The following is a 7,815-nucleotide window of genomic DNA, read 5'->3' as shown; positions in this document are numbered from 1 at the left end:
TCTCAGTCTATATCAAGTGGACAGATCAGGAGAACCTGGTTTATCTCCGTCATGTGAACATCAACAGCCTATTCAGCTCGCACCACAGGAGATGGAGGCAAAAAAATGTAAACTTCAGAATCACCTACACCAAAAATAAAAAATTTAGTGCCATGTACTGTAATTGTAATCTAGTACCTGCTTAAAGAAATGTGTGAAGAAAATATCTGCTTCGGAGTGATTCTGAAACTAAGTGTCGTTGACAAAGAGAAGAAAATTGCCCAAACTAATTTTAGTGCCATCAAGAGAAATGATAAAAAGAAACAAAAAGGCTGGAGGCGGCCTTAAATCTGGAGTTATTACCTCCATTCTCTGAAGAAGAATGGCCATTTCTTTGTCCTGAAAATGAATGGCTGAACAGTGAACATGGAGTCCATACTGCAGACTGCAGTAATAATGCATGTAGTAAAGAAAAATACCTTTTCTTATTTAGCTGCGTAAGAAAACCTGGCTTGAAATGAGAGAATAAATATAAATAATGTTTCACATATGATTTATATTTACTGTATGATCTCAAAATGGCTGACATTTTGACAGTTATAAGTCAGTTGTAAATAAATTTGACAGTTAGTCAAATGGTCTTTTTAAGTGTCTTCAAAATTGTTTCCGAATTTTCAGAGGTTGCCATACAACGTCTCTAGGAAATGCTACTAATTCCAAACAGGTGGAAATTCAACAAAATCACTCTGATGGGTTTTTTCCCCTCATCATTAAACCCTCTCAGAATTGCAGGAGGCGCGATTACATTCTGCGCAAGTGACTGTGAAAACTGCACTGAGAGACAGCTTGTCAAGTGCCTTTATTCGCTCATTAGATGAACAATGATAGGAGAATTAGAGAGGGAGACGGCATGTGCCTTAATTGTTAGGAATACAGAGTCAACCATCTGGTTGATGCATAGTAATATCTGTGCCTTTGCTGCATGTACATGTGGACCTCCAGTGTACCTTCAGTAAACCACATTGAGCACAAATTCTTGGACAAATGTGTCCATTTAATTTCAAGCAAGCATAATGAACATTTATTATACAGAACCCGTACTGGAACTGGACCCCTGCTATTAGGGATTTAACCACATCTTCTGTACCAGTTTAAAATGACAGTTTATTTCTTTTTTTAAGGAGGCCTGAAAAACCAGCGGGACTGTTGTTGTACAAACTGCCCCTAATTTATATGAATCCACCTTTAGGCCACTGCCAATTTCACAGCTGAACCCCTCCTGGAACCACGGTTCAGATAAATTAGTTTGCTGAAGATCCGTTTGGCCAAACTTTAATTGAAATCTACTTCGCCTGTTCGTTTTATTTACAGAATGTTTCTGTGGCCAACATTAAGGAATTAATTCCCATTTAATTAACTTTGACTCCACTATGGCCTCAATCTTTCCAGATAGCTACACAGTAGCTGTGTTTTGTTAATGATTTGGAGAGAGGGTAAAATGTGACGCACAAGCACTTCTGGGTGCTCGATTCAATTTACATGTTTAATGTTATTTTCTGCTTATGCTATAATGTCAAGCCCACTCCCTGCAGTTCTCAGGGAGGGGAACCATTTTCATTTGAATGGAAAGACAGCAAACATCTGTACGTTCAGAACTAGTTGTGTAAAATGTATAAAAATGGAAGCACAACTTCATAATCCTTCTTTTGAAGTTAAAAAAAAAAAATTTGGTCACTGAATTAATCCACTAAAATTCAGGCTTAAATTCAGCTGCTGTGGCACAGTCAGGATTCAATCTCGACTACCTTACTGAAACAGGAAGGCGTATAATATTGGATATTTACACAGAAATTATTTAACGATACAAGATATTCTTCACATTTATCACCCATACAAAGACAGGAAAAGCTGACTATCATTCAATTGCCTTGAGTAAGCTTTAAGGATATAAAACAAAGCTTTACCTGCAATGAAATGTAATCAACCATGAATGAGTGTCTGGTGTGAAGTACTGGGGGTGTCCAAATAACGTGACAGACATCTCCAAGAACACTGGTACATTTGTCAAAATGGGAAATAAAATAGAAACATCACTTTAATTTTGCCTGCAAATAAAATTCTGTTCTCTGCTCTGCTTCAGCGTGACATGAATGAATGACTTTCTGTGCTTGATGCGGAAGAAAGAAAGCCGCTGGAACTCTGGAAATCAATTCCAGTTCCCTCCCTGGGAGGAGTGACTGAGAGGAACAAGCGGAGTTTCCTGCGTTTAGCCGGGGAACCTGAAGGGTACGAGCCTGAGAGAAGACCTGCAGTCTATTCTGGGAGAGTTCTTCTCTTCTGCATCTCATGAGATCGCTTTCTGTTTCCATGCAGGAGCACTGAGCCACAGCTCCACGGGCTAACCTGGAGCTCCACAGCCTAACCTGGAACTCCACAGCCTAACCTGGAACTCCACAGCCTAACCTGGAGCTCCACAGCCTAACCTGGAGCTCCACAGGCTAACCTGGAGCTCCACAGCCTAACCTGGAGCTCCACAGGCTAACCTGGAGCTCCACAGCCTAACCTGGAGCTCCACAGGCTAACCTGGAGCTCCACAGCCTAACCTGGAACTCCACAGCCTAACCTGGAGCTCCACAGCCTAACCTGGAACTCCACAGCCTAACCTGGAGCTCCACAGCCTAACCTGGAGCTCCACAGGCTAACCGGGCTAACCTGGAGCTCCACAGGCTAACCTGGAGCTCCACGGGCTAACCTGGAGCTCCACGGGCTAACCTGGAGCTCCACGGGCTAACCTGGAACTCCACAGCCTAACCTGGAACTCCACGGCCTAACCTGGAGCTCCACGGCCTAACCTGGAGCTCCACGGGCTAACCGGGCTAACCTGGAGCTCCACAGGCTAACCGGGCTAACCTGGAGCTCCACAGGCTAACCGGGCTAACCTGGAGCTCCACAGCCTAACCTGGAGCTCCACGGGCTAACCTGGAACTCCACGGGCTAACCTGGAACTCCACGGGCTAACCTGGAGCTCCACGGCCTAACCTGGAGCTCCACAGCCTAACCTGGAACTCCACGGCCTAACCTGGAGCTCCACAGCCTAACCTGGAGCTCCACGGGCTAACCTGGAACTCCACAGCCTAACCTGGAGCTCCACAGCCTAATCTGGAGCTCCACGGGCTAACCGGGCTAACCTGGAGCTCCACGGCCTAACCTGGAGCTCCACAGGCTAACCGGGCTAACCTGGAGCTCCACAGGCTAACCGGGCTAACCTGGAGCTCCACAGCCTAACCTGGAACTCCACGGCCTAACCTGGAGCTCCACGGCCTAACCTGGAACTCCACAGCCTAACCTGGAGCTCCATGGGCTAACCTGGAGCTCCATGGGCTAACCTGGAGCTCCACGGCCTAACCTGGAACTCCACCGCCTAACCTGGAGCTCCATGGGCTAACCTGGAGCTCCACGGCCTAACCTGGAGCTCCATGGGCTAACCTGGAGCTCCACGGCCTAACCTGGAACTCCACAGCCTAACCTGGAGCTCCATGGGCTAACCTGGAGCTCCACGGCCTAACCTGGAACTCCACAGCCTAACCTGGAGCTCCATGGGCTAACCTGGAGCTCCACGGGCTAACCTGGAACTCCACAGCCTAACCTGGAACTCCACGGCCTAACCTGGAGCTCCACGGGCTAACCTGGAGCTCCACAGCCTAACCTGGAACTCCACGGCCTAACCTGGAGCTCCATGGGCTAACCTGGAGCTCCATGGGCTAACCTGGAGCTCCACGGGCTAACCTGGAGCTCCATGGCCTAACCTGGAGCTCCACGGCCTAACCTGGAGCTCCATGGGCTAACCTGGAGCTCCATGGCCTAACCTGGAGCTCCACGGCCTAACCTGGAGCTCCATGGGCTAACCTGGAGCTCCATGGCCTAACCTGGAGCTCCACGGGCTAACCTGGAACTCCACGGCCTAACCTGGAGCTCCACGGGCTAACCGGGCTAACCTGGAGCTCCACGGCCTAACCTGGAGCTCCACGGCCTAACCTGGAGCTCCACAGCCTAACCTGGAGCTCCATGGGCTAACCGGGCTAACCTGGAGCTCCACGGGCTAACCTGGAACTCCACAGCCTAACCTGGAGCTCCATGGGCTAACCTGGAGCTCCACAGCCTAACCTGGAGCTCCACGGGCTAACCTGGAACTCCACAGCCTAACCTGGAGCTCCATGGGCTAACCTGGAGCTCCACGGGCTAACCTGGAGCTCCACGGGCTAACCTGGAGCTCCACAGCCTAACCTGGAGCTCCACAGCCTAACCTGGAGCTCCACAGCCTAACCTGGAGCTCCATGGGCTAACCGGGCTAACCTGGAGCTCCACGGGCTAACCTGGAACTCCACGGCCTAACCTGGAGCTCCATGGGCTAACCTGGAACTCCACGGCCTAACCTGGAACTCCACCGCCTAACCTGGAGCTCCATGGGCTAACCTGGAGCTACCCACTTACCTCAGATGTACGGCTGTTCCAGATAAGTGAGCGTATAAAACAAGTGCCAACTTAAGAACAAATATTTTCTTGACTGTATGGTTTTATTGTTATGGCCCATTTGTGGAATAGCTGAAAATGATGCTCAGTTAAAAAACGGAGGGATTTCGCTGGTTTACAGGGTGCCTTATGGGTCCCCCAGGCCTGAAGATAACGGCTGTTATGTGACATAAATGCTGTCACAGAGAGATCCCCTGAGGCCTGTCAAAATCCCGCTTCGCTCTGTCCACTTTCATTTTGCTCCTTCCTCGCTATTTTGCCCTTAAAGCAAAATTTAAACATTTCAGAACGAGCACCCATTATTTTGACACTAAAAAAATGTAAAGTAAATAAAAAAGAAAAAAAAAAGTAAAAAAACGAAAGTACAAAAATTGCGGTAGGGTGGATCTCCAGTGTTAACACGGAAGGCTTCTGGGAGGAAATCGATTTAATTACGTTATCGGCTAAACTGTGAGCCCAGATTATTATCCCCCCGCCTCCCCCCCCTCATTTTTGCTCACCCACAATGCACTGCAGCCTGCTTTAAGAACAATAAATACAGCTTTATACAATATAGTGCTGCCCCCTGAAATAGGATTCATTATCCTCCCCCCCCAGCTCAAAGGGTGGGGGGGGGGCACTTGTTTATTGATTCTAATGCTTTTTAAAAAGGGATTTTTTCCTGTCTGCAGGGTGGTGCATGGATGAAGCCACAGTCACACAGCACAGGAGGGACAGGGCTCATCTGCAATTTACTGACTTTGAGCTAGAACGTAAATATTTTTAACACGCCAGAGAACGTGTTGCGATCGCATCCAAACAGGTGGCGCGAGCTACAGTGTGAGTGTGCTGTAATCTCGCCGGATTGCCACAGAACCAGGAACTGTGAAGGAAATATTTAGTGTCTGCCTGCTGTTTGTGTGCCTGGCTTCTTGGCAGCAGTGTCACAGGCCTGCCGAACAGAAGGTTTAATTCAGCTGAAATGGTGCCCAGCCTAGAGCAGAAAAGTGACCTGTTCAGAAGGCTGTTTTTGGTAGGGGGTGTGTGGGTGTGTGTGGGGGGCTCTCTCCGTGTGCGGGTGTGTGGGGGGGCTCTCTCCGTGTGTAGGTGTGCGGGGGGGCTCTCTCCGTGTGTGGGTGTGTGTGGGGGGGGCTCTCTCCATGTGTGGGTGTGTGTGGGGGGGCTCTCTGCGTGTGCGGTGTGTGTGGGGGGGCTCTCCGTGTGTGGGGGGGCTCTATGCGTGTGTGGGGGGGGGCTCTCCGTGTGTGGGGGGGCTCTATGCGTGTGCGGGTGTGTGTGTGGGGGCTCTCTTCGTGTGCGGGTGTGTGTGGGGGCTCTCTGCATGTGTGGGTGTGTGTGGGGGCTCTCTGCATGTGTGGGTGTGTGTGGGGGGCTCTCCGTGTGTGCGGGTGTGTGTGGGGGGGCTCTATGCGTGTACGGGTGTGTGTGGGGGCTCTCCGTGTGTGGGGGGCTCTCTGTGTGTGCGGGTGTGTGTGGGGGCTCTCTGCGTGTGCGGGTGTGTGTGGGGGCTCTCTGCGTGTGCGGGTGTGTGTGGGGGCTCTCTGCGTGTGCGGGTGTGTGTGGGGGGCTCTCTGCGTGTGTGGGGGCTCTCTGCGTGTGCGGGTGTGTGTGGGGGGCTCTCTGCATGTGTGGGTGTGTGTGGGGGGCTCTCTGCGTGTGCGGGTGTGTGCGGGGGGCTCTGCGTGTGCGGGTGTGTGCGGGGGGGCTCTCTGCATGTGCGGGTGTGTGTGGGGGGCTCTGCGTGTGCGGTGGTGCGGGGGGTATCTCTGAATGTGAGCGGCGTGTGTGTTGAGGCGTTTGCAGTGTGTGGTGTGTGTGGGGGGGCTTCTACTGTGCGGGTGTGGGGTCTCGTGTGGGGGTCTCGTGTGCGGGTGGGGGGCTCTGCTGTGCGGGTGTGTGGGGCTTCGTGGTGGTGTTGTGGGGGGCTCTCTGTGTGCGGGTGTGTGTGGGGGGCTCTCGTGTGCGGTGTGTGTGGGGGGCTCTGCGTGTGCGGTGTGTGTGTGGGGGGCTCTCGCGTGTGGGTGTGTTGGGGGTTGTGTGGGGGGGGCTCTCTGCGTGTGGGGTGTGTGTGGGGGGCTCTCTGCGTGTGTGGGTGTGTGTGGGGCTCTCTGCGTGTGCGGTGTGTGTGGGGGCTCTCTGCTGTGCGGGTGTGGGGCTCTGTGTGGGTGGGGGGGCTCTTGCGTGTGCGGGTGTGTGTGGGGGGCTCTCGTGTGTGGGGGGGCTCTCTGCGTGTGGGGTGTGTGTGGGGGGGCTCTCTGCGTGTGTGGTGTGTGTGTGGGGGGCTCTCTGCGTGTGTGGGTGTGTGTGGGGGGGGCTCTCTGCGTGTGCGGGTGTGTGTGGGGAGGGCCTCTCGCAGAAACACTCCCACTCATTGGGCTCTTTAGGATCACACCTGTGACATAATCTATCTGGAGCTGTCCATCAAATCCAGGGGGAGGAGCCACGCACTACCTGCTGGGGGGGCTGTGCTGTCAGAGTTCTTTCATTTCCTGCCATTTAATAGACTTTTATTGTGTTAAAGTAACCCCAGTGACCCATACTGTGTCAGAAGCTAAAGAACCTTCGCTGTCCTTGACCGTGCCTTCTGCAAACAGACGCAAGAACAGCAAGAAGCCTGAAGGAGATGCAATGCTCTCTGGGATTGCCAGCTCAGGTGGACAGCACTGTGGCCCAGGAAACCAGAAAACACTAATAACCCCCCCCCCCCCCCCCATCTCAGAGATGCTTCATATCTGTCTGCTGTTCTTTTACGATGACAGCAGCAGTGAAACATTTCCCCTGATTTATTGATCCTGTGCAGAGGAGAAACAAACAGCTTTTCACATGAATATCAATCAAAGCTGACGATAACTGCCCAGCTAACGGCTTTCGCTGCTTACCCGATGGCGGGCTCAGTTATCCCAAAGGCAGCGCGTGTCTGACAGACAGAATGACAGAACGATCGTGGCTGAGCCGCTTGCATCGCGCGGGACAGAGATTTCCACGGGGCTCAGTCAAGCGTCTGAACAGGGTGATTTATGAGTGCCATATTTACGCTTTTAGGAGAATAATTAGCCGGGGTGAATCATTATCACAATTTTTATTTTTTGCCATTAGTGCTTTTTTGTTAAACGTAGTCTATCAAAGCTCGGCTCGTTTACATTGTATTAATGAAGTTCTAATTGTTAGTGTAGTGAATCTCCGCTTAATTAAAAGATGAAGGTGTTGTGAGGAATTTCAATGTGCGATACACAAAGGGATGCGTTTATCAGTGTTTTACCAGGTGGTCAGAGAATGAATATGCTGAAATTCATCACGAATCAATGG

Source organism: Anguilla rostrata, chromosome 19, assembly GCF_018555375.3.
Source record: "Anguilla rostrata isolate EN2019 chromosome 19, ASM1855537v3, whole genome shotgun sequence".
NCBI classification, from domain to species: Eukaryota; Metazoa; Chordata; class Actinopteri; order Anguilliformes; family Anguillidae; genus Anguilla; species Anguilla rostrata.
This window is presented reverse-complemented; position numbering follows the sequence as displayed.